A 27,283-nucleotide genomic window follows, 5' to 3' on the forward strand; every position below is an offset into this window, starting at 1 on the left:
GTTGAAGAGTGAGTAATCAGTGCCCAGCCTCCAAGATAACAGGCGCCTAAGTGCCCAACCCCTTTTTCCCATGCGCATAAGTGCCCAACCATGGATTAAAGTGGTGCGCAACATTTAATATATTTCATGCTGTATTTATTCAGTCGTGGGCAAAAACTGAGGTAGCCGAGTGCTTTTAAGGCAGCCAACTGGTCATCCTAGGAGGTATAAATACCAAGGCCCACAATCCTTTTCTTCATCTCATATTTCACCAAGAGTTAAGGCTAATCAAAGGGCCAGGACAGCCAACGATTTGCTGATGCAGAAGGGGTGAAGGACTGCAGGTCAAGGGCAGAGTTATCTTAGCCAAGAAAAGTCAAGTTTTTTGTATTTTCTTTTCAAATTTGCATCATTCTAATAAAGCAAATACACCATTCGTGGTGGGGGCCCTATAGAGGGTATTCGGGACCCAATATTGTGTCCGCTTCTCCCTCTCCCTCTCTCTCTCTCTCCCTCTATTTTTATGCACATCTACATTCAATTTTGTGCGTTATTTTTGTCGTGACAAGTGTGCTATTTTCTGAGCTTTGAAGTTACCGATCTCCCCTAAAGCATTTGTAGAGGCCATGAGCAACTTCTTGAGGGACGATGGCACAAACATCTCAGGTATTAGGATGCGGATCTCTATTCTAAATGAACTCTTGGATGTCGAGTTTGCAGATGATACAACCATCTAATCTACCTTCAAGGTGATGAGGGTAACTTCATGGCTTTTGTCTCAGCCATGGAGATCTTTTCCTTGGCTTCTGGAGCTCTTATACTGGCACAAATCTTATGGATTGTGGACTAGTGATACCCCATAGCCAGTTTGAAGGCATCACAGTGACTTCACTTGGGACCTCGTTAAGATACCTAGGCTACCATATTGGCCTAGAGATTTCTGCCCAGCAGAGCAGGTTGCCCCCTTTCTTTTGAGCATCAGGGAGAAGCTTCTTTATTGGAGCGCAGTGAGGCTTTCTTTGGCAAGCAAAGTGGTGGTGGCTAACCAGGTTCTTCTAGCCACCATATGGTACATTACTTCCTGTTGGGCTTTCTCTAGATCTTGCATCAGCCAGATCAAGAAACTCGAGGAACTTCCTTTGGTCAGGGGGAGACGGGAGCTCAGCTTTGCTTGCAAAGCTTATTGTTAGAGGCCTTTTTTCCAGGGGTTAAGCCCTTGAAGGAGCTCCTACAGTTAGGAGGACCATGGGAGGCCAGTATCACATACATTTGTGCCGACTTGAGGTCCATGCATCTGGGGAGGGGTTTTGAGACCAGATTTGTAGCAGCTGTCCTTGGGGAATGGGATTCGATTAGAGGGTCTCTCCATCAGAGATAGCCAATATTAGTTGAGGAGAGAAGGCGCCAGCTTCTTCTCTTCAACAACCACATTAGGACGGAGAAAGGTTACACCCTGGGACAGAGACCCCGCCTTTCATGGGGCGACGGTTGGTACTACAGTGTTGCTTTTAGAGATCTTCCACTCGATGTTTAAGAGACACAGACTACAGGGCCTCCGAGGGGGCCAGATTATGGTGCAGGATATCCAGAGGGATGTCCCAGAGGATTGGGGATAGGAGGAGGCACGATCTCACGCATGGGTTGATTTATTCACAGGTCATGAGATCCTTCTTCATTGGTTCAAGTCAGTCTTCCTTCTACTTTTCCGTTGACGATCAGGGTAGACTACACAGACAGGAGGTGGACCTACAGGAGTACGTAGGATGTAGACCCCAGAGGGTCATGGTCATAGCTAACTGCCAGAGACGCTGGTACACAAACCGGGACCCTATTACGGCTACAGATGAGGGATGGAGACACTGGGCATGGGAGAGGAGGGCCGAGGCCCCTTGGGTATGGACAGACCTGGTAGGAGGATTCAGATGAGGACTATTGATGGCACCCCAACAGTAGCAGAGTGTTGGCACAGACAAGGTATCACACAGGACTCCCAAATTTCTGGTGCCCGACTGTGGGATAGCTTCCTGCCTAGGAAGATTTCGCTCTTCCTATAGCTATTGTCACACAGAGCTTCGGCAGTAGAGTTACCTGGTTGGGACGAGGCAGAGAATCGTTGGCTTGCTCCAGATGTGGGTTCCAGAGACACTGGCACAGGATGTCTGGAGGAGAGCCTTGAGGCTCGTTTTTGTAGGATCAGGTGATCATATGTTAAGTCATGTGGGGGACAGTAGCCTAGCTCACCGACAGGAGGATATGAGAACACCCATGGGAGCATTGCATACAGCCTTTCTAGACAGATGCTGATTTGCATTCCCACACCAAACTTCTCATTGGAAGTTTGGTGTAACTATTTGGCACTCCTAGCACTATTTACACGATGGAACCTGTGCCCAAACACTGGACATGTACTATTAAGTTTGCTCATGGAAAAGCATGAGTTTTGGGCAAAAGGCAAAAAGTCAAACTTGGTTGAGTACCAGTGGTGGTAGAGAGGACTTAGCTGGACCAAAAAGCAAAAAGGCGCTTTTTGTAACTCCAGGGACAAAAAGCAAGGCCCTAAAACCAGAAAAGCAAAGAACAAGAACTTTGGGAGAAGCAAAGCCGCTTTTTGTAACTCTAGGGACAAAAAGCAAGGCCTTAAAACCAGAAAAGCAAAGAACAAGAACTTTGGGAGAAGCTGACCATATTTGAGTAATATTTTAAAAGTTATTAAGGGAAAAGCAAAGTGAAAAAAGAAAGAAAGAAAAGAAAAATCTTAGTGTTCTGGAAAAAAGCAAGGCTTCCCCTCAAGTATAAAAGAAAGCCTTAAACCTCTCTCGTAGGACCATGAGCAAGATCATTAAAAGGCTGAATTGCTGCTGTGCGTAGCCACAACTGCTGCTTGTTACATCACCCATCAATGCTGCTGTGCACTTCTGTTTTCTTGTACGCCTATAGCCAGTGTCGCCTACAGCCAATGCCTACTGTCGCCAGCCACCACCAGAGCCGCCAGCAGTAGCTGTGAGCCACTGCAGCCAACGCCTACTGTCGCCCCAGCAGCCACCACCAGAGCCGCCAGCAGTAGCTGTGAGCCACTGCAACCACTTGGCCTCCATCCTGTGGACAGTGTTGCTGCATATGCCTGTCGTTGAGCACAGAGAAAATAAAATATACAGTTTTCGGCACGATTGTGTGTCGAAAGTGTTTTCTTCAAGTGTTTTGTTTAAGCAATCAGCGGATGCAAAAGATCTTAAAGCGGTTGCAAAACGGGTGGAAGAAGATTCACGGTACTCATTTAGTACATGTGACACTCCTCAGCTATGTTTTCTCAAGAGCTGGATGGAACGATTTGTCACTTACAATGGTGAGCGCATGCCAAATTCAAAATTCACCTATATGTGTGATAAGTTTACAAAGGGAGAAGTTTACAACCTCTACGTGGAAACGTTGAAAGGAAGGAACATGTCATTTCTTTCATTAACTTCATTTCTTAGAGTTTGGAGACAATATTTTGCTGATGTGAAAATTTCCAAGAAAACTAGAATAGAGGTTTGTCAAATTTCCAAGAAAACTAGAATAGAGGTTTGTCAAATTTGTGCAGAGCTCAAAGCCAAAAGAGATATTACAAAGATATTTGAAGAAAAAGGTATGTTTGATTTGTGTCTTTTGTACGTTTTAATTTCTGAATGAGAATTCCAAGTGGTATAATTTAAACTAGCTTTACATTGTTTTGAGTTTTCAGGTCCTATTCTACAAGCACTTAAAGCTCATCTTGAGAACAACAAAGTACAGAGCGTCAAAAGCTAGCAAAGCATCGAAAGAAGTGCCTTGAGCAGAAAGAAATGTATTTAGGATTAGTCATAGATGGAATGGATCAAAAGAAGACGTTGATACCCCATTTTATGCATGCTCCAAAGAATTTGAAGGAAGAGAATTTCATACAACTGCACGTTGTTGGAGCCCTCATCTTTAACGCCATCATGATGTCAAAAGTTTTTATAAACTTTCCAAATTTACATAACGACCCTAACTTTGACCATCACCATAATTCAAAAAATAGTAAGTGAATGGCAAGGAGAATGACCTGGCACACTTTATGTGCAGCTAGATAATACGGCAAGGGAAAACAAAAATCAAATAGTGCTTGCTTATTTGATTATGTTGGTGCAGCAGAAAGTTTTCAGGTCAAACTTGGATTTTTGTTGGTGGGTCACACTCATGATCAAATTGATCAGATGTTTAGCAGGTTTTCAGTCAAACTTGCTAAGAAAAGTGCATTTGACCTTCCAGAGGTGTGCACAGTTCTTAAAGAAGCTTATGATCCTGCACCAGAAATTCATGTTTTGAAAGGCTTCTATGATTTTAGAGAGTTTGCAAACAGGTGGAGATTTTGCAAGCCCTGCATTCGCTCAGCTTAATGACCATAGTTTCCAACATCAATTCAAAATAAAAGAAAAAGAAGCTGAAACACGTTTGTGGTGTAAGAAGTACTCTAACTCACAGGCATGGCATCCTCAGGATGGTTTGAAGTTTTTACTCAGTGTCCCAGAACGACAAATTCATCAGGTAGCAAAAATGCTTTTGGCATCAAGCATTGAAGCAGCAAAAGCTCAAAAAGAAAAGCGAGCCATGAATTATCAGCAATGTTTGATAGAAATTAAAGAAGACCATACAATCAGCACATGTGTATTTTCCACCTTGCTCACTTGGATGGTGGAATACGTTTTTTCATGAGCAAGAAATCTTGATTGAGGAAGTTCAAAGCAATTCAAGATCACTGATGAATCTGGAGCCCTTTCTTTGGAGGGTACAAGAACTTGAAGATCGTGATGATAATATTCAAAAGTCAAATCAACAAACAAAATTGCTTGAAGAATTGCAAACATTGGTGCATGGGGAGACTCACGAAGCGTATGTTGGTGCTAGAAGGACTAATCAATGATGGCTGCAAGAGAAGGAAATGTGGGAAGGAAATATTGAGGAGCTCACTGTAGGTACAATGATTGTAGTGTTAACAACAGATGATGAAAGCGGATGTCCTTTTTGGTTGGCAAAGGTACTTAAAGTCCTTGAGGAAAGTGGAAAAGTAAGCTCAATTGAAGTCCACTGGTACAAGGTCAATGGAGATGATGCATTATCAGGAAAATATTATCCAGAGATGATTCGAGTAAATAAAAAGGGAAAGAAAGCAAATCGTAGTCAACGTCGCGTGGATAGCCTAAGCATGGAGGATGTGGAAGTTCTTGTTTATGGATTTACCTTGAAAAAGTCGGGTCATCTACCAGAATAAACCAAACAAATTCTTCTAGAGAAAGTCAAAGATTTAACACGAGAGGCATAAGACCTCTCATTGTTTGTAACCAATTTTGTGGACATTATTATTTTATTGCAAATTGAGTATTTTTTTTCTCAAAAAATGTGTGATGTTATGAGCAACTCTATCATCTTTCAAAGTATTGAAGTGTAAAACTTGCACTTTTTAACAGTTTTTTGAGCTTTTTAGGAGCTCGTGCTCTTTTTGGTTTAAAAAATAGTGTTTTTTGAGATTTTAGCATTTTCAAAAGTGGGTTGTATTTTTTATGGTTTAGTTGTACTTTTAAATGGCTGGATGTTAGTGGGTTTACATATAGTGAACTCCTTGAGTATTGATCTTGGCTTGCGAGCCTATGGATTGTTCCTAAATAAATTCCTAAAAAGGTGTGGGGCTTGTTCCCCACTCAGTGTGTGTGTTCTGTGCAGAGTTCCCTAAACCCTTCTCTCTCTGTCTCTCTATATTTCTATCTCTTGGATACGTGGTTGAATCTGCCACACGGGCCTTACTGGGCTTACAGTGGTATCAAAGCAGGATTTCCCTTCTTGAGGAATTTTTCTTGGGGTGATAGAGCCATGTCGAGAGTAGATGGAAACCAAGGGCCTAATGAAGGGAACAACTATGAAGCCGATCCAAGACTTCACGATGGAAACTAGGGTCGTAGATCCATTACTCATGAGACCACAGCCCATGTCATCAGAAGAGTACCATGATTTTCAACAATTCAGGCGTTCACTCAGAGATGAAGAATTCCTTTCTTGGAGAGACAAGAGGGAACATGATAAAAAAAGGGCTCAAATGTTTGAAGATTTCATCAAGGATCGAGCCACCAAAGCCGAAGGAGTTGAAGTTGCCAAAGTCTATCTTCATGCCAAACGAGGCACCATTGTAGAAGGATCAAGAGACACCAAATCTGCTTCTCGTGGAGGAGGAATGGAGGCTATTCCTAGACCTGCTCTGTCGTCATATGTGGCCTCTTTAGGACAAACAAGGGAAAGGAGACTTCATTAGGAATTTTTTGGACCCAAAGAGGGCCTCTTGGATTAACTTTTGATTAGGAATTGACCAATAGGAAGAGGGTTGGGTGCACATTTTTTACTTCTTTGACCCTAGGGGGCCTAGGCTTTGGTTTGTTAATAATTACTACTCTTGTCCCCCTACCTCTTGGGCCCAAACTTAGAGGTCCCCCACCTAGAATCACGCAGATAAAAAACCAAAAAAATTGAAAATTTTCAATTTTTTTCCAAAAGTATGTTTTCCCTCTCAAACTTCCCCCCAACATACTCTAGGTTTGGAAAGTTCATTTTGAACCTCTTTCTCCTCTTCTAAGCTCTCCATTGCTTGCAGAAACTCCATACCTCTCAAGCTCCCTCTCCCTCTTTCTTCCCTTTCTAAGCTCTCCATTGCTGCAAAAACTCCATCCCTCTCAAGCTCTCCCTCCTTCTCAAGCTCCCTCCCTCTCAATATTCCTCTCTCTCTCTCTCAATCTCCCTCCCTCTCCATTGGTACAGAAACTCTATCCCTCTTTAGCCTACCCTAGGTTCAGGAAGCATATTCTCAAACTCTAACCCTCTTTGAAGCTTTCCATTGCTGCACTGAAAACCCTGAACTTTCTCTCCTCTCCACTCTTCTGTTGTAAAACAAGCTTTTCTTTCCCCTTCTTCTCTTTTCTTACCACCATGGCCTCTTCCAGTAATGTGAGAAGATCTAGGGAGAAGGTGGAAGAGCTTGTGCTACATAACACAAGAGATGAGAATGGAGTTTGGGCTCCAACAAGATTCATGTTTGGAGCTTGGGTCTACATGCAGCCAAGATCTAAGGGACCACATCGAGTGCGTCAAACTGGGGAACATGCTACATCATTGGAAGGGGCGGCTACAAGGCTTCAAGCATACTAAGAAGAGGACTAGTTTCCATAGTGCAACATGTGTATACCCTTGGAGACCTATACATTCAAGGCCAACGACCAAGGTTTCCTTCAAATTGTCAGTGTAACATAAACACAGCTTTAACAACATGCTAATATTAGATTTTTTGTTTCAAATTTTCTTACGATTCTCCATTTTCTCATCTCTCTGCAGATATTTTCCCCTCTAATTGTGTTGAGGAACAACCACTACAAAGCCTCACTAGAGTTTTCTATGCTATGCATCTCCTTGTTAGGTGAAGAGGTTGCAGTCGAAGACAAACCCTCCTAAAGTAATTAGTCATGAGACCTATCAAGCTAGTTGTGGGTCTAGCATTTATTGGTTGAGTAAGGATTTCTCCCCCATGGTCCAGTATCCCTTTCATCGATTCCATATTGGAGGAAGTGTCATTGCTTGTTGAGAGTCTCAAGACCTGTACCACATTGAATCTTGTTTCTCTGAAGGAGGGTCCCAAGACAAAGGTGGGTTGATAGAGCCTAATTCGATCGACACGGTTTCCTCTAAATCTATCTCTAAAATGCACCCAGATTGAAACTGCATATCATTGCAGGCTCTTTTAGGGCTAGAGGGATGTTTCAGAGATGATTTTGGTTTTTGAAAATTTTTGATGAATTATCGAAATGAAAGGGTGGCCAAGTCGGTGAATTCCAAGCTTATCTGCTCACCCATAAGCCTGTGCTGTAGTGGAGAGCACCACGTATTTGATATGCAGTGCTGTGTTAGTCAAATCTTGACATGTTGCCCGACATATGAGCATGTTGATTGGGTAAATTCCCTAAGGTTAGCTTCATTTTCTTTAAATAACACATATGATAGCTAATGTTCTTTCCCTCTGATACCAGTTGAATGGGAGAGATAATTAGGGTTAGAGTTCATGTGGGAGACATACACAGAGAGAAAAGGGAGAGAGAGAGAGTTGTGGGGATAATTCAACTCATCAAGATGAGAGTGTGTGACTCCCCTATCACACATGTATATTGCACTAGTACACATAGTGCACTTAGTACATTAAAAGTACTAAGTGTACTATGTACTATAACTTATGGGCTTGTACACACTATAAGGGTGGGCATAATGCCTTTACCCCAACAGGCGGTAGAAACCGCTGCTTAAGGTCGTGGACAAACTCATCCCACACATACCCTCCTTTAAGCTTTCCATTGTTGCTGCACTGAAAACCCTGAACTTTCTCTCCTCTCCACTCCTCTGTTGTAAAAGGTTAGAGTTTTAGAATAGGCTTCCTGAACCTAGAGTAGACTAAAGAGGGATAGAGTTTTTGCAGCAATCGAGAGGGAGGGAGCTTGAGAGAGAGAGAGAGAGAGAGAGAGAGAGAGAGAGAGAGGGAGGGAGGGATCTTGAGAAGGAGGGAGAGCTTGAGAGGGATGGAGTTTCTACAGCAATGGAGAGCTTAGAAAAAAAAGAAAGAGGGAGAGGGAGCTTGAGACTGAGGGAGCTTGAGAGGTATGGAGTTTCTGCAGCAATGGAGAGCAGGTTCAAAATGAGCTTTCCAAACCTAGAGTATGCTGCCATACCTAATATGATGTGGGCATGAGCCCACTGAGTCCACGAAGCAATGGCCTCACCTTGCAAGTACCACAACTGGCTAAGATCACTCTGTCAATATCTGTCTTTCTAACTACGGCAAACTAAGCTTCAAACTGATGCAACCATGAATAGAGAGTTGTGGGGTCAAGTTTACCATTATACTGAAGTTCATTTTCTCGAGAAAATGATTTGAGGGCGCCGTTGGTGCTCGGGGGGGTTACTCGTATAAATATGTAAGTATCACGTGGGTTCAACAGAAGGACATTTTAAATATTTAAAACTTACAGAAATATATTTACAGAGGAGATTTATTTATTGTATTTTAAAAAAAAATTACAGATTTGAATAGGAAAGGATACATTATATTCACTAAAAAATTCACAGATAAGGGACTTTTTAAATAGGCCTTGAATGCACGTGATATAGAGGATTTACATATAGTGACCCCCCCGAGCGTTGGTGGCAGTCTAGCATCCAAAGCTGCAAGGTAGCGCTCATGTTCCACGCGTCACATGGCTTCATCTCACGTTGTGTCGGATCTCCAATGCACGCATCTACAACTCAAGCAAAGAGCTCGTCTGCGGTCTCGTGACCCTGCGTGAGAGGGTCCCTGTGTCGAGGATCTGGAATCCGGGATACGGAAGGAGGGAGGAGGAGATAGAAAATGCGATGCTGGAGAATAGGTACGCTCTTCCAGAGCCAAGATCTGTGCCTTCTGCTCTTCCAACTTGTTTGGTGGTCTGGTCTACGATTGCTCGCACATCATTTCTGTTGTAACATTCAAGCCTGGTGACCTGGCTGGGCTGCTCGGTGCACTCTATTCCCAAGGTTCTTGGTCTCTCTCGTTGTCAAAGCTCACCATAGCAAGAAAACACACTTCCTTTTCGAAGTGCAATGTGACCATCCACCCACTACGTGTGTGTGGGAGACTTCCGGAGGCTGAAAACCAACCGTCCTTCGAGGGATAGGAGTCACTTCGAAAGGGGTAGTCCACCGGCGTCTGAAAACCAACCACACAAGCAAGAAAAAATTCTCATTTCTTTGCTGAATCTTTTCACTTGAAGTAGGCTCTGATACCACTATTACATCCGGAAGCTTCGCGGGAGATCAGTAACTTCAAAGCTCAGAAAACAGCACACTTGTCGCTACGAAAATAACGCACAAAACTGAATGTAGATGTGCAAAAAAATAGAGAGAGAGAGAGAGAGAGAGGGATAAGTGGACAAAGTATTGGGTCCCAAATACCCTCTGTAGGGCCCCCACCACGAATGGTGTATTTGCTTTATTAGAATGATGCAAATCTGAAAAGAAAATACAGAAAACTTGACTTGTAGTTCTTCATCCCTTCTGTGTCAGCAAATCCTTGGTTGTCCTGGCCCTTTGATTATCCTTAGCTCTTGGTGAAATGTGAGATGAAGAAATGGATTGTGGGCCTTAGTATTTATACCTCCTAGGATGACCAATCAGTTGCCTTAGAAGCAGTCGGGCTGTCCCTGTTTTCACCCACGACTAAATAAATACAGCATAAAATATACTAAATGCTGCACTTTAATCCATGGATGGGCACTTATGTGCGTAGGAAAAAGGGGCTGGGCACTTAGGCCTTGATTTGTTGGTGGAATTGTGTTCTTCTATGGACTGGCCACCCTTGTGGAATTCTTTCGTGGGTCTGTTGCTTCTTGGATTTTCTGCATCATTGTCCACTAGTGAGATCATGCCAGCGGATGCTCTGGACTAGCTCCTTGTCCTTTGCTTGTTTTTCTTCTAGTGTAACTACCATTGGGTTGGCCCATGTATTTTCTCATCCTGAAGCCGTTCATTGTTTTGGGAAAAGGTATACCATCTAGGCTTTTAATGTGAAGCCATTTTGACTAACCAGGTTTTTTACCATGAATGGTCCTATTCGCCGGAATTTGAATTTTCTGTGATGCGATCCCAACTTGGAGTTTTAGACCAATGCCAAGTCCCCTTGCTTGAAAATTTTGTGCTTGAGATGTCTGTCAATCCAAGATTTTCTTCTCCGTGCTGCACTATCTCCACCTGTAGAGTTGTCTTTCGTCTTCTAAGGCTAGGAGCTCTTGTATTCTGTGCTCCTGGGATTCTTCCATTGGTAGCTTTTCTTGGATTGCCACTCTTAAACTGGGCACCACAAATTCTATGGGCACTACTGCCTCCAGTCCATAGACTAGTTTGTATGGTGTTTGCTCCATTGATACTTTGTAAGATGTGCGGAATGACCATATGGCTTCATCTAGCTTCTGGCCCCCGATCATTTTTGTTGGCATTTATAATCTTCTTCAAGATTTTGGTTAGAACCTTGTTGGTAGATTCCGCCTGGCCATTTGCACTGTGGGTAATAGGCTGAGGACTTCTTGTGATTGATTAGGTACTTTTCCATCAATCCTTTCATCACCTTGTTCATGAAATGGGTGCCCTAGTCACTGACTAATTTCACTGGCAATCCATGCCTAGCAATAATGTCCTTAATTAGGAATTTCACCACCTCTTCTGCGGAATTTCTCTTCACTACTTTAGCTTCTGACCATTTGGTGAAATAATTAGTTGCCACAATGATGTATTCACAGTTGATGCCTTTTGTGGGCAACTTGATTGGCCCAACAAAATCTAATCCCCACTTCATGAATGGAAACAACGGTAGTATGGGCAAGACACACAATCTATCAAAATCACTGGGTTGACCCATCCGCTCTGACAGACATCACATTGCTTTGCTTTGTTGTTGGCATCCCTCATGATCGTTGGCCACCATAGGCCTGCTTTCAAAATTTTCTTCCACATGCCTACTATGTGTTGGTAGGGCTATGCATCTTGCTGCTGAAAATTCAAGGTCCCCCATTTACCATGATTCTAAGACCACGGTTGTCCCCCATTTACCATGATTCTAAGACCACGGTTGTCCCCTCCTTACGCTTCCCAATCTGTAAAAATATAGAAAGTGGCACAATAACCAGAAAGTGTAAGGGTTAATTCTAGACATGTAGTGGAATCAGATATACCTTTCTTCTCATCAACTTGAAACTTGACTCTTCCACACTGTCAAAGCCCATGATGCTAAAGTGTGGATGCAGGTCTGCTAGGCTCCAATGCTTGCTTGCTGCCACTCACTCAATCCATTCATTTTGCATCATCACAGCTACCTCAATAGGCACAATTTCTTCTTCTGAGGCTTGAAGTGGAATCCATGTCCTGTGCTTTTTGCATCCATCTTTGGTAGTGCAGATGCATGTACAAAATAGAGCATGCCTTCAAGAACTTAAAAGACACTGTAAAATCTACTGCATTGCACTTTTACACATCACCTTGATGTGACCACTCATTAACCTCCCAACCCTCTCCTAGTAATCCTTGAATGAGGTCAGACCATACCTCCTTACAAATATACATTGTTTTTGTTTGGTGCATTGGCATGGAATTGAACATGTGTACAAAAACATGTAAAGGACAAAACCAATTTAGCCCTACTGACCTAGATGCCTTTGAAAACTTGAGTGATGTCTTGATATCACTTACCATCTTAAACTTTAAGCATAGGATGGTCCAAGCATCAGGTTTGGGCCATTCGGGATTGTGAGAGGGGGGTTGGGGATCTCTTCTAGCTTGCAAAATAAACCTGGTTTTTTATCTACAAAATATGAGTGAGAAAAGAAAAAGATATTGTTCTGTACAAGATCACTTGGGCTTTAAGATACAAACATTTCCTCTCCAATGGATGCATGCATAGCATAGAAAACTCCAGTGAGGCTTTAGAGTGGTTGTTCCTCAACATAATTAGAGGGAAAAATATTTATAGATAGAGACATAAGAAAATGGAGAATCATAGAGGGAAAAATATTTACAGATAGAGACATAAGAAAATGGAGAATCATAGAGGGAAAAATATTTACAGATAGAGACATAAGAAAATGGAGAATCATAAGAAAATTTGAAACAAAAAGTCCAATATTAGCATGTTGTTAAAGCTGTGTTTATATTACACTGACAATTTGAAGGAAACCTTGGTCCTTGGCCTTGAATGTACAGGTCTCCAAGGGTATACACATGTTGCACTATGGCAACCAGTCCTTCCTTCTTAGTATGCTTGAAGCCTTATAGCCGCCCCTTCCAATGATGTAGCATATTCCCCAGTTGTTGACGCACTCGATGTGGTCCCTTAGAGCTTGGCTGCATGTAAACCACCCAAGCCCCAACCCTGAATCTTGTTGGAGCCCAAACTCCATTCTCATCTCTTGTGTTATGCAGTACAAGCTCTTCCACCTTCTCCCTAGGTTTTCTCACATTACTAGAAGAGGCCATGGTGGTAAGAAAAGAGATGAAGGGAAAAGAAAAGCTTGTTTTACATGTTGGGGGAAGTTTGAGAGTGAAAACACACTTTTGGGAAAAAATTAAAAATTTTTAATTCTTAGGGTTTTTAATCTACACGATTCTAGGTGGGTGGACCTCTAAGTTTGGGCCCAGGAGGTAGGGGGACAAGAGTAGTAATTAGGCCCCATTAGCAAACTGAATGCCTGGGCCCCCTAGGGTCAAAGAAGTCAAAAATGTGCACCCAGCCCTCTTCCTATTGGTCCATTCCTAATCAAAAGTTAATCCAAGAGGCCCTCTTTCGGTCCAAAAAATTCCTAATGTTGGAGCTTATGCGCAAGCTTTCATGGTGACCTTCACCCATGTCTAAACTTCCATGTAAACAACGTCTTGTGTCTCTAGACTCCACGTTAAGGAGTCTCTCCTTTTCTCCCTTCTTGCATTGGCATTAGAGCCTGATCTTTGATCCTAGTTTAGGTTTTCTTAATCTTGAATTTGTGAGACCCTAAAATTTAAAAATCCCAAAATTCTATATTTTCTTGTATTTTCTTGCCAAATTTAGGAGTTTCAAACATTTTGTGGATTATCTCTTGATTTTGATCTTAATGTTGTGATTAGAGAGTGATTTGAGCCTTTATCAATTTTGGAATTGATTTTTATACAGTTTTTAGTTTTGCTAATTTCTTGATTTGAGAAGATTAGCAATAAAATTTGTGTTAATCTTTTTATTAATCATTATTTTCAAAACCCTATTAATCCACTTTACTTGATTCTCAAAATTAGGGTTTATAAAAATTTCAAAAATCAATTTTCAACGATTTCTTGCATTATCTTGCTTAGGGAGCATACTTTTTCAAAGATTAATCGTTAGAGTCCTTATTTCTTAAAGATCAAAACCCTGGATTGTCGAAATTTTGAGTTCTTAAGGAAATACTATAAGAAGAAGATTGTTGTGTAAAAATCTTGGTGCAGTTTTCAAGAAAGTGTGCAGAATACAGAATATAGTTTGCTATGCAGTTTCAAGTGCAGAGTTAAAGATTCAAGTGCGGAGTTGAAGAATAGTGAAGATATGTTTTAAGATCAATTTAAAATTAAAGATTCAAGTGTAGAGAGCAAGATTGGTAGAAAGGTTCACACATTCTTTGCCCTTGCATTTTAGCAAGAGGTAAGACCTTCCCACATGGCCTCTTCTACTCATTCTCTCATGTCTATCGACAAATTTACTATTTGTTGCTATTCTTGTTGATTTCTTGCAACAAAACAATTGAAATACCAAGAAATAGTTGAAATGCCAAGAAATGTTTGCAAAGAAAGATTAAACTACACTGATTTATGAAGATTATCCTCAAATTAGATTATTTACACATTAATCAAGTGGATCGATACTAATCTTCAAAGATTAGTATTAATCTTGTGGAAATTTAAGCAGACAAGTGTTATCTTAATAAAGCAAGTGTAGTTTTGGAAAAGATTGAGTGTATATTGCAACTTAACACTAGTTCTGTAATTGGACACTTAAGTGTCCTGAAAGTTAGCATTTTTCTTGAATTTTTGTGGGCAATCTATTAAGAGTTTTGAAATGCTTAACATCCACAGATGTTCCTCAAGACCCAAAAAATCCTTGAGATTTTTTAAATTGCACTTTTCTTAGCTTTTGCAAGGCAATATTTTAATTTTCTTAGACACATGCTGATAAAACGCATGATTTTTGCTGTTTTCAAAATAGTAATAATTTGGACATAACTTTTAGAAGGGACATAGTTTGATCATGAAACTTGGCTTGATGGAAAGCCCATGATGTAAACTAAATCTTGGAATCATCAAACGATAATTATTGGATAAATTTTTGACTCGCTAATATTGAAATGACATTTTTTATACAGGTGGAGCATGAATTTTTCTCCTTCCATATGCAAGCTAATAATGTAAAACTTAAGGTGCACCCATATTATATAGGGTAAATACTACTTTGTTTTGAATTTTTCAAAACTTTAGAGCCACTTTTTGGGCCTCTTCTCATACATGGCCTTTTGCGCAACCTGTTTTTAATACATAAAATGTCTAATTATGAGCCTAATTTTGATTTTCATCAAAGGGAAAAGCTGTGTAAGTGCATTATTTGTTGTAACTATAGGTGTAGACTACTTGTGCAAGCATAGTTATGATTAATTTTTGATAAAAAATGATCAAATTTTGTATTTTTATTTTTTACAGTTTTTTTAGAACTAGACGATAAGAACCTACTTAAGTGGAGGCTAAGTTAGTGTCATACACATCAAATTATGGCTTATTTATCTCATCTCAAGCATGAAAACCAATAATCAACATTCTCATTGATAAGGCTACATTATTTTTTAGTGGCGTTCAATTGAGTTTTGATAATACGCATTACTTTTGCTGATTTTATGCAACTTTTTTGAAAAAAATTATAGGAAAGGAAAATGATTTTTTTGGTGAACTTCTACCTCCTTGGACTGATGTATGCTATCAAAATATCTTGGGAAAAATGCTATTGATATCATTGGATTTTTTTTTGAGAGAATGATGCTTGCATATTTGAAAAAATCCTGAAAAAATGTTCATTTTTAAGACATATGCTACTTTGTTGCTTATGTACTTCCAAATAAATAGACATTTTATATGTTTAGCATTTTTTACATAAGCATAGGATTATGTTCTACATGCCCAATGAAGCATTTTGGTTTTTAAAGCCTACATTAGGAGTTTGATTTTTTTTCGCAACCCCCAAAAAAGGACACTCAAGTGTCCTGTTTTGGTACCAAACTAGTGTTAATGCAGAAAAAAGTGAATTTTAAAAAAAAATTAAAACAAAAAGTAAGTTGAAATCAAGTTCAAGCTTAACAGTTGATTTGCAAGTTCAACCTTGCTAGGAATCGAACCGAGTCTACAAGTGTACGCCAATGTGTACCATACACCATAGGGTTTCCTAACCTATAGCACATGATGAAAATGTAGTTCATATGGCACTAGTGTTGTGATTTACCCAATGCAAGACTTCTACAAGTAATTTCAGAGTTTTCGGCCACTTTGGGGTACTATTGTACCATTGATGATAGGATCAATGACTTGGGAGAGGAGAAAGCATAAGTGCAACAATCAGTTAGGAAAGACTTTATAGGCACTTTGACATAAAAGCAAACTACAAAGTTTTCTCTCTTCCACAACTCCTCATGTATAACACTGAGCTACAGATCCCTTGAGTGGCATCACGTTCAGGAGGTTGCCACAGGCTGCTCTGCCTGCAAAAATGGCAAGGTCGCCACAGCAACACTGTGACCGCAACAAGCTTAGACCAGACTATGGTAGTGCAAAATACAACAGTGTGGTCTAGACAATAAGCGCTTGTGGACTGGACAGTAAGCATAGTTGAGCACAAGACTGTGACCTCAATAAGCGCAGACCAGTCATTTGCCAGTGTTTAAGCACCATGTTTAGCTCAGATCATCATGATTATAGAGGGTGCAATGTTAAGCACCATGTTTAAACATAGTATTTGAACAAGTGTACTCTCTTCATCACCGTGCTTGCAGCGCTCAGCGCAAAGCTTTCACAGAGCCTACACAGGGTGTTCTTTCTGTTCCTTGCTTTTGCTAAAGCGCTTCATCGTCTCTTGGCTCAACCGACTTCAGAAAAGCCTCAGCCTACATAGGGTGTTCTTTCTAGACCTTGCTTGCTCAAGCACTTCATTACCTCTTGGCTCAGCCAACTTCAGAAAAGCCTCAGCCTTCTTGCTTAAACAGGCACTAGCATAACAGCATGGCAGTTGCTTCCTCAAGCACTCCAGGAGAGAAGAATGGCCGCACCAACATAAAGGGCAAAAAAGAAATGATGAAGATAAGGCCGTAGACTCGCAGAGCTCGAAAAACTTGTTTTAAGAATATTATATTCATCATTCTGTTGAAAGTAGGTGAGACATTAGTCAAACCAAATGGCATAATTAAAAACTCATAATGACCGGTTTGGGTTCTAAAAGCCATCTTTAAAATATCTCCTTCATCCATACAAATATCCCCTTCATCCATACAAATATGATGGTAGCCAAACTTGAGTTCAATTTCCCTAAATACTTGTGCTCTCTTAGCAAGTCATCCACTTGTGGTATTGGATATCAGCTCTTGACACTAATCTTGTTTAAAACACAATTGATACACATTCGATAAGTCCCATTCTTCTCTTTGACAAGAAGAACTAGAGAGCCACATGGAGAACTACTGGGTGTGTAATCAGTCTTTTGTCGAAGAATTCTTCTACTTATTTCTAAATCTCTTTTTGCTCAAGCATGTTAACTCGATATAAGGAGCTTTACATGGCAAAGAGCTTCTAGGGATTATCTCAAATTTATGATCTTCTAGACAAGGTTTAGGTAAACTAGGAGTTAGGTCATCTAAAAAGTAGTTAGAAAACTAAGAAATAAAAGGATCATAAGACACGTTTGGTTTAGAGTCAGCTTGAGCACTAAGCTAGTTGACAATAATAAAAAATATTTTCTCCTTATTTCTTATAGCTCTTTTAGCTTGAGTATGTCAAGTTAAAAGAGGACCTAACTCCCCCTTTTAGTCTGACACTGAAAATAAATTTCTCTATCATCTTTCATTAACCATATTGTATGGGTGTCTTAATCAATCTGAGAGTTATGTTCATGTCTCCATGGCATTCCTAAAATGGCATGAACACCTTGCAAAGAAGCAACTAAAAATGTTCTCTCTTTTTTCTAGAATTCCTTCCATGTCGTAGGCCAATGCTTGCCCTGCTTTATCACATTTCACCATAAAGCAGCAATTTCAATCACATGATTACAAGTACATTTGATCTTGTCTTTTTTGGACAAGAGATATGATTCATTGTTTGAAATGGCCCCCTTTTATATGAGGAGGTACACCCTGGCTGTTTATCAATGTGGGATAAATCCCTTTATTCATGTGACTTTATGCTAGGCTTTGCACTTTATTGGCTTACTCAAATCACTCCCTACCTCTTCCTTGTGCTCTTTGGCACATCACATTTTTTCAACAATAAACACTCGCACGTCTTTCTTTCCATCATAGTTCTGGAAACTGAATGCCTTTCCGCTAATCCGTGAGACTTTCTGAGAACTCTGACCATGCAAAGTAGCCTTAATGCTGAACCTCACATGATCACTTTCCTGCTCATTAGAGTCAGAAGAGTCACACTTGTTCTTAGAACATTTCATGTCATTCTAGCTCATGTAGGTGTTCATGATCTACTCTTGAAGTGTGGCAATTTGCTCTTGCATAGTGGGTAGTGCATGCAAATTAGCCATTGCAAATAAATGAGTATAAAAAAATGTAAATTTATAATGTGAATAAATAAAATAAATATGAAAAACTTAGCTCTTTATATGCCCTAAACTATGTTGAATTCGGATTTGAAATTTGTCAAAAGGTTGATCTTAGCACCGTCATTTACTCCAATTCTGAATGAGTTCCGAGCGTGGTCAATAGTCTTGAGTTTTTAGTTGACTTTGGCAAGATTTTCTTAAGCCACTGGCAAATCCGTAGGGTATCAAAGAATCCCATCGAAACTTTTGATTTGATGAGGAACTTGCGAAGAGCATTAGGCAAAATATGGACTGTCATTTTTGCCCCTTAAGGATTTCCACACCTCCTCTCTCTAGAAAAATGGGCTCATGGTGATTTTTTTGCAAATCAGCTCAAAAGTGAGCGGAGTTTGGACATTTGCAATCTACTCTTTGAGACCTTTCCAATGATATATAGCAATCAAATGCCTAACAGAAAAGAATGTTCTCTTGCCCTCTACATGCAAAGTTCTACATGCAAAGAACCTCACCTGTGGAGCCTTCACGCGTTCTCAGAGCTTAGCTGCCTTTCTCTCATTTGAAGCACCCACCGAGTATCAAGGAATCATCCATGGAGACACCTCACCTGCTGGTTTGATCTACATCTGGCAAGCTCTCGAACCCCTCCCTGAAAGCCATCTTAGAATCACAATAAGTAGCTCCTCATCAATAAGGAATACTAGGAGGACTAAGAACAAAGAATCTTGCTTCTACATATATGCAGGTACATTGTTCGATAGTAAAGCGTTCTAAAACATCTGTATTTTTAGGGATTTTGAACCTTATTCATATATAACATATAATTCGAATAATGTATAATGCAACTTAGGTTGTAATCGCATTGTTGGAGCATCCATCTGTACTGTCGGGACCCTAGGGCCTTGTCAATGACATGACTTTTCAACCTTAATCTAGCTTTCATATCTATGACCCTCGTCCTCTGGGGTCTACATCCTACGTACTCCTGTAGGTGCACCTCATGTCTGTGTAGTCTACCCTGATCGTCAACAGGAAAGTACAACGAAGGCTGACCTGAGGTACCAATGACTTATAGACGGATCACCTGTGAATAGGTCAACCCATGCGTGAGATCCTGCCTCCTCCTGTATCCAATTCTTTGGGACCAGCCATGTCCTACACCATAATCTGGGCCCCTTGGAGGCCTTGTAGTCTCTGTCTCTAAACATCAAGTGGAAGATCTCTGAAAGCAAATGTAATGATGGGGAGAGAAAGAAAGAGAATGTACTCATCATCATAATTGAGTACCACATGCACTCAAGGGAGTACCACCATAGCCACGGAATCTTGGAACTCCAAGAAGTATGATTTGATTAGTAAAAAATGATACAATGTCCCTAATTACAATTTGTTCACTTATATACTTGCCCACCTTTTCACACTTATTAATGTTGGGCCCCCATACTTACCCGGCCATATCCATGCCCATGGGCTTCCCTTATGTCAAAACTAAGCCAAGTTCATTACAAACCATCCCCACCCAAAGGTTTTGTCCTCGAAACTATGTATAGACTATTGGGAATATTCTTGAACACCATGGGGAATATGGGAATTTCCCAATAGTTTGGGACACGTGGTCAAATATTTGGATTAATCATAACTTGAACACTGTTACTCCAAATTGAGCGCTCTATAGCTCTCTAGATTCAATTTTCCAAGCGCTTTCCAACAATAGGTCACATGATATGGTTTTGAGAAACTTATAGGCATGTTATCCAGGTCCCACCTTTTTAGTATTCAAAAAATGGGAGTTGGGAAATTCCCAAACTCACGAATATAGTGTTCTTGTCTTCCTCATGAATGCGGAAGTACATTTGTTCCAATTCCAAAAGTGTCTCACAAACAAGAGAACTCCACATAGAGTTGTCCACTTATTTGATGTACATATGGACTGCTCTCTATGATGTCCATAAGCCTACAGAGTCTTATTGAGCTTTGATTGATGATTGGTGAAGAACACCAATGGCCATGGCTATCCATACAGTAAATTTACAGCAATCACACCCTTCATATCATCATCTCCCAATCCATGTATATAGCTGTCCAAAGACACCATATAACTGTACCACTTTATCCACTATGATTCATTGCTTGTAGAAGCTCCGGATAGTCTTTCATGAAGCCTTCGGATTGCCAAGAAGCTTCTTCAATAGGCAAGCCTCTCCACTTCACAAGGTACTCAACAATAGACCTATTATTACGAAAGTGTCTTTCCCTCATTCCTATCACCTTCTCTGCAACATATTGAATCATTCCCTCTTCATCCATAGGAGGCAACTTATCAATCACTTCCAATTGAGGTCCCATATACTTCCTCAAATGTGACACATGAAACACATTGTGGATCCTTGTGGTAGAAGGTAACAACAATTGACAAGCAACCTCACCAATTCTTCTCAACAACTTGTATTGGTTTCTCCCTTCAATGAAGCATACCTTGACTTAGGGATTCTTAAGAATACAGAATCCCCTTCCTTGAACTCCACATGCTTCCTTGACTTATCAGCATATTGCGTCATTTGATTTTTTGCCTTAGCCATGTTATCCTTGCACCTTTGCAATATTGCATACATCTTCTTAATCTCCTCTTTGGTTTGAGGATTCACCTTTTCCTCATTAAATGCAATAGAAGGTACATGCACCTTATACTCATACATGGCTTCAAATGGAGATATACCAACACTCATGTGATAGGTGTTGTTATGGCAAAATTCAGCTAAGTGTAGCCATTTATCCCATGAAGCTTGGGTGTCATAATAATAGTGTCTCAAAATAGATTTTGAGCCACTGTTTCATCCTCTCGGTTTGGCCATCCGTTTTTGCGGATGATAGGCTATACTTGGAGTGAGTGTAGTCCCCATGGAATCAAAGGCACTCTTCCAAAAATGGCTCATGAACTTGACATCCCTATCACTCACCACTTGCTTAGGCATTCCATGCAACGTAAATACATGATCCATAAATTGTTGAGCCACCATAGAAGTTGTATATTGCACCTTTGTGGGTATGAAATGAGTCACCTTTGTTAATCTATCCACTACCACATAGATGCTATTCCACCCTTGCTTAGAAGTGGGCAGCCCAGTAATGAAATCCATGGCTATGTGTGTCCACTTTCCTTCCGGAATAGGCAATGGTTGCAACAATCGTCCCGAATTTTTTTGGAATCCTTGTTTTGTTGGCAAGGCAAACACTTTTGCACATAGTCAAGCACATCCTTCCAAAGCCCTTTGCAAAAGAAACTCTTCCGTATCTTATCATAGATCTTGAACACTCGCAAATGACCCTTTTCCATTGGTGAAGAGTGCATCTCTTGTAGGATTTTCAGCTTGAAGGATGAGTGAGGGACCAAATCCTTGTACCAAAGCAACCCATTACGCACCTCAAAATGTGGATATTCATCACATAACCCTTGCTGTAATTTCTAAAACATTGGACCAACCATGTCATCCACCAAGTACTCCTCTTGTATCTCATGAATCCAATCATAATGCACCTCCAAAATAGCACGTATAGTACAAGCCCACATCCTAGAGAGTGCATGTGCCAACATTGTCCTTTCCCACGATGTAAGAGATCTCAAAATCATAATTTTGCAAGGTAGCAAGCCATCTCTTTTGCTTTGGAGAAAGGTTTTGTTGGGTGAGGAAAAATTGGAGTACTCGGTGATGAGTCGTCGTTACTTTGAAATGCCCACCATAAAAATAGTGATGCCACTTCTTTACGGCATGCAAAATGTCCAACATTTCTTGATCATAAACATGAAGCTCCCTCTCCTTCCTCGGTGAGCTTTCTACTCTCATAAGCAATCACCCCATGCTCTTGATATAGCACGGCACCAAATCCTCTCCCACTTGCATCAGCCCGTATAGTGAAAGGCTTAGAAAAATCAGGGCAAACCAATATTGGAGATGAAATGAGTGCTTGCTTAAGCTATTGAAAGCTCTTATCGGCCGGCATCCCAAAAAAATGCTTCCTTCTTAAGCCTATCGGTAAGTGGAGCTGCCATGTGAGCGTAATGGCGTATGAACCTCCTATAAAAGGATAATAATCTCAAAAATCTCCTTAGTTGAGTAATGTTGGTGGGTGTAGGTGACTCTTTCACACATTGTACCTTTTTGGGATCAATCTTAATACCATTATTGCTCATAATGTGACTCAAGTATTCCACTTTTTATGACATAAAGGTGCACTTGCTTTGTTTGTTGGCAAACAACTTGTGCTCTCTCAATACCTTCAACACTTGCTCCACATGCATCAAGGGCTCTTCCCTTGACTTGCTATACATAAGTATGTCATCAAAGAAGACCAAAAGAGATTTGTAGAGGAATGGCTTCAAAACTTTGTTCATGAGAGCCTGAAATGTGGCCGGGGCATTTGATAATCCAAAAGGCATAACCGTGAATTGAAATAGACCCCGTTCAATACGGAAGGCCATCTTAAACTCATCACCATCTTTCATTCTTATTTGATGATACCTGGACTTGAGATCTATCTTGGAATAAATATTTTGCTCCTTTCAATTCAACAAGTAAATCATCAATCCTTAGAATGGGATATCAATTCTTTATAGTGATCTGGTTGAGATCCCTATAATCGATGCACATTCTATAAGATCCATCCTTCTTCTTCACCAACAAAATGGGTGAGGTGAAAGGTGATTTTCTTGGTTGTATGAATCCCATTTCCAAAGGCTCTTCTACTTACTTTTCCACCTCTTCCCACTCAACCTTTGAAAGCCCATAAAAGGAGGCTTACTGATTGGTTTTGCATCCTTCTAAAGCTCTATGGCATGGTCAACTTCTCTAGTACATCCACATCCACATCCACATTCATACATCCACATCCATACATCCACATCCACATTCATACATCCACATCCACATCCACATCCATACATCCACATCCACATCTACATCCATACATCCATTTTCACATCCACATCCACATTCACATCTACAGCCATACATCCGTTTTCACATCCACATTCATACATCCACATCCCCATCCACATCTATACATCCATATCCACATCCACATTCATACATCCACATCCACATCCACATCCACATCCATACATCCACATCCAGATCTACATCCATACATCCATTTTCACATCCACATCCACATTCACATCTACATCCATACCTCCATTTTCACATCCACATTCCCATCCACATCTACATCCACATCTATACATCCATATCCACATCCACATCCCCATCCACATCTACATCTATATCCACATCTATACATCCATATCCACATCCATATTCATACATCCACATCCACATCCTCATTCGCACATCCACATCCACATTCACATTAACATTCGTATTCTTTTTCAAATTCACATAGCCATTCTCATCCTATCACAGCCCATATACATCTTATCACATCCCATACACATCATCTTATCACATCCTTTTACATCTCATACTCATCTTATTACATCCTATCACATCACATACTCATCTTATCACATCCATTCTTATCTGATCACATCCCCTACACATCTTATCACATCCTATCACATCACATACACATTTTATCACATCCCATTTTCATGCTATTACCATTTAATAGCTTTTTTCAGATTGATATCGATAATAGGACTTTTTTTCTAAATTCCTGCCAATTGCTTGGCCTAAATTAAAGATTCTTTTCTGAGGACTATTTCTATATTGCTTCTCAATTCCTCAATTTAATTATATTCAATATTCTTCTTTTGAGTAAAAGAATAGAAATCAATTCTATCTATATTTTCTCTTATGGTAAAATAATCATAAATCGAATTTATACTAAAAATTCCTCTTCTTTCCGTTTAATTTCTAGGATCCCAATTACCATGGGAATTCCTCTTTTTCCATCAAATATTTCTTATAAAAAAATTCATTTAAAATATCCATTATTGGAATTCCAAATGTAATGGGAATTCCTCTTTTAACATTTAATTACTTCTCATAGATAAATAAACACTACAAGAGCTTGAGGGCATACCGACGCTAAAATACCGACGCAAATGTCGAACGTCGGTATGCCCGTCGTAATGTTGGAGGAGACAAGTCGGGCGGGGTATTTTCAAATTTTCGTTTATCGACGCGTATACCGACGCATATTCCGTAGCATATACCGACGCATATTCCGTAGCATATACCGACGCATATTCCGACGCATATTCCGTAGCATATACCGACGCTCGTAAGTTTTTTACAGCCGAGAGCGTATTTTCTGATTTTTTCGCAGGCAGCGTTGCAGAGAAGGTCTCTTTCTCTCCCTCTCCTCTTTTTTCCTCTCTCCTCTTTTCTCCTTCTTTCTTCTTTTCTCCTCTTCTCCTTCTCCTAATATGTTCTTGCTTTTACTTTTTAATTTAAGAATTAGGATGTTTAGGGTTTTGTGTTTTTTTGGCTCTCTATGCATGTTGAGAGCTCTCTATGTATGCATAGATCTCCTAATGCATGCATAGAGATTTTAGGGTTTTGTATTAGTTCTTATTCTTGTGTTTAATTTACTAATTATTTTGTTTAATATTTTGTTTTGCAGCTCTTTCACCTCACCAATCTTTCACCAATCCTCTCCTTCAGCTTCGCAAAAAAGAGGTAGATCCTCTTTTGATTTTTCTTGTTTATGCTTTTTTCTATGTATTATTGCATCCCTGTTTTATGGTTTAGGGTTAGTTTAGGGTTCTTGTAAGCTTATACATAGGATTAATTTAATATCTATGCATAAAACCTATCATAAGCTTGCAATCTCTATGCATAGCCTTCTTGCAAGCTTTATGCATAAGCTCTATTCATAGAGCTTGCGAGCTTGTGAAATCTCTATGCATAAGCTCTATGCATAGGCTTTATGCATAGAGTTTGCAAGCTTATAAAATCTCTATGCATAGGTTTCTTGAAAGCTTGCATGGACATTGTACATAGAGCTTGCATAGCCTTCTTGTTGAAAGCTCTATGCATAGCCTTCTTGTAAAAGCTCAATGCATATGCTCTATGTATAGGCTTTATACATAGAGGTTGTAAGATTATGAAAGCTCTATACATAGGGCTTGTAAGCTTATGCAAGCTCTATACATAGAGTTTATGCATAGAGCTATATGAATCTAGCTAAATGCATGAATTAAGATCTATGCATAAAGCTTAATACATAATGTTTTATGTATAAATCTTATGGATGAGCTTTATGCATAAGGCTTCACATGCGTTATGTTTTTTTGCATAAACCTTTTTTTGATGTAGAGTGCCTTGCATGGATGGAAAGCATAAGCTTTTTGAATGTTTATACTCTCTTATACATATAACATATAAGTCTTATGCTCTATTTTTCTATGCATAAGGTATTCTCTTTATTCATAGAGTTTATATATGTTATCAAGGTAAGATCTCTTATCCATGTAAAACAAGATCATGTTTATTACACCATTGGTGGGTGATGGGATTAAGGGTTAGCATAGTGCATAAGGCTTATAGCATAGAGCTTATGCATAAGTCTTGCATAGAGCTTATGCATAAGACTTATGCATAGAGCGTATGCATAAGACTTATGCATATGGCTTATGCATAGAGCTTATGCATGACTTATGCATAGAGCTTATGCATATGGCTTATGCATAGAGCGTATGCATATGGCTTATGCATAGAGCGTATGCATAAGGCTTATGCATAGAGCGTATGCATAAGACTTATGCATAGAGCTTATGCATAAGACTTATGCATATGGCTTATGCATAGAGCTTATGCATAAGGCTTATGCATAAGACTTATGCAGTTGGCTTATGCATAAGGCTTATGCATAAGACTTATGCAGTTGGCTTATGCATAGAGCTTATGCATAAGTCTTGCAGCCTTATTATGCAAACTTATACTTATGGCTTACAAGCCTTACTATGCATACGATTGCATAAACCTTATTCATAACGCTTGCATAAGACTTACGTATAGAGCTCAATGTGTAGGCTCTATTTACAGAATCTATGCATTTAGATTTTTGCGTAAGGCCTTTATAAATAGCTATTTATGAATAGAGATAGCTTCTCTCTCCATCCTTGTTCAAATTCATCTTAATTTTGTATGGAGAGAAGATAAGCTAATGTATAAGTTATTTTTAAAATCTCCCTCAACGGCTGGGGAAAAGAAGCCCGTTTGACGCTTTTTTAAATATTTTTAAAGTCTCCCTCAACAACGGCTGGGGAAAAGAAGCCCGTTTGATGCTTTAAATGTTATTTTTTAAAATCTCCCTCACAGCTGGGGAAAAGAAGCCCTGTTTTATGGTTTACATAGTGTAATGCATAATGATTTGTGTTTAATGAGCTGCATATACATGTTATTCTGCTAGATGGAGCCTCTCAATCTTGAAGAGAGAATAGCGTGTCCATGCATGCGATGTAAGTACCAAATCTTTCGAAAACGAAGGATTTGCAACCAGCATGTTCATGACGCTGGCATATTTCCAATGGAGCGCTTGCAAAATTTACGGTTTCAATCGTACAACCAAGCAAGTGTGCAGCCGCATCTTGATAACATTGCGCCTGTGAATTCTCGTCCCCAACAAAGGATGAGGATATCACAGGAGGGAGTGACAGATGGAGCTCAATTAACAGCACCCGAGGGAATGGAAGAAAGTCAGGAAATGGAAGAAGGTCCAATGGAAGAAATGTTGGATGCCTTCATCGAGCAACAAGAAGCTCTCTTCGAGGAGCATGAACATGAAGATCATCAACCACGACATTCTCAACGGTCAAATTATGAACCAGAGGAAGAGGCCATGCGTAAACTTGCACGCCTTCCATTATACAATGGTGCCAACATATCTGTATTGCGTGCATCTCTTACGATGCTAAATTTGCAGTCAATTTTTGGATGGTCT

The sequence above is a fragment of the Cibotium barometz genome, chromosome 6 (assembly GCF_041138505.1).
Source record: "Cibotium barometz isolate CiBa-2024 chromosome 6, ASM4113850v1, whole genome shotgun sequence".
In the NCBI taxonomy this organism is placed as follows: Eukaryota; Viridiplantae; Streptophyta; class Polypodiopsida; order Cyatheales; family Cibotiaceae; genus Cibotium; species Cibotium barometz.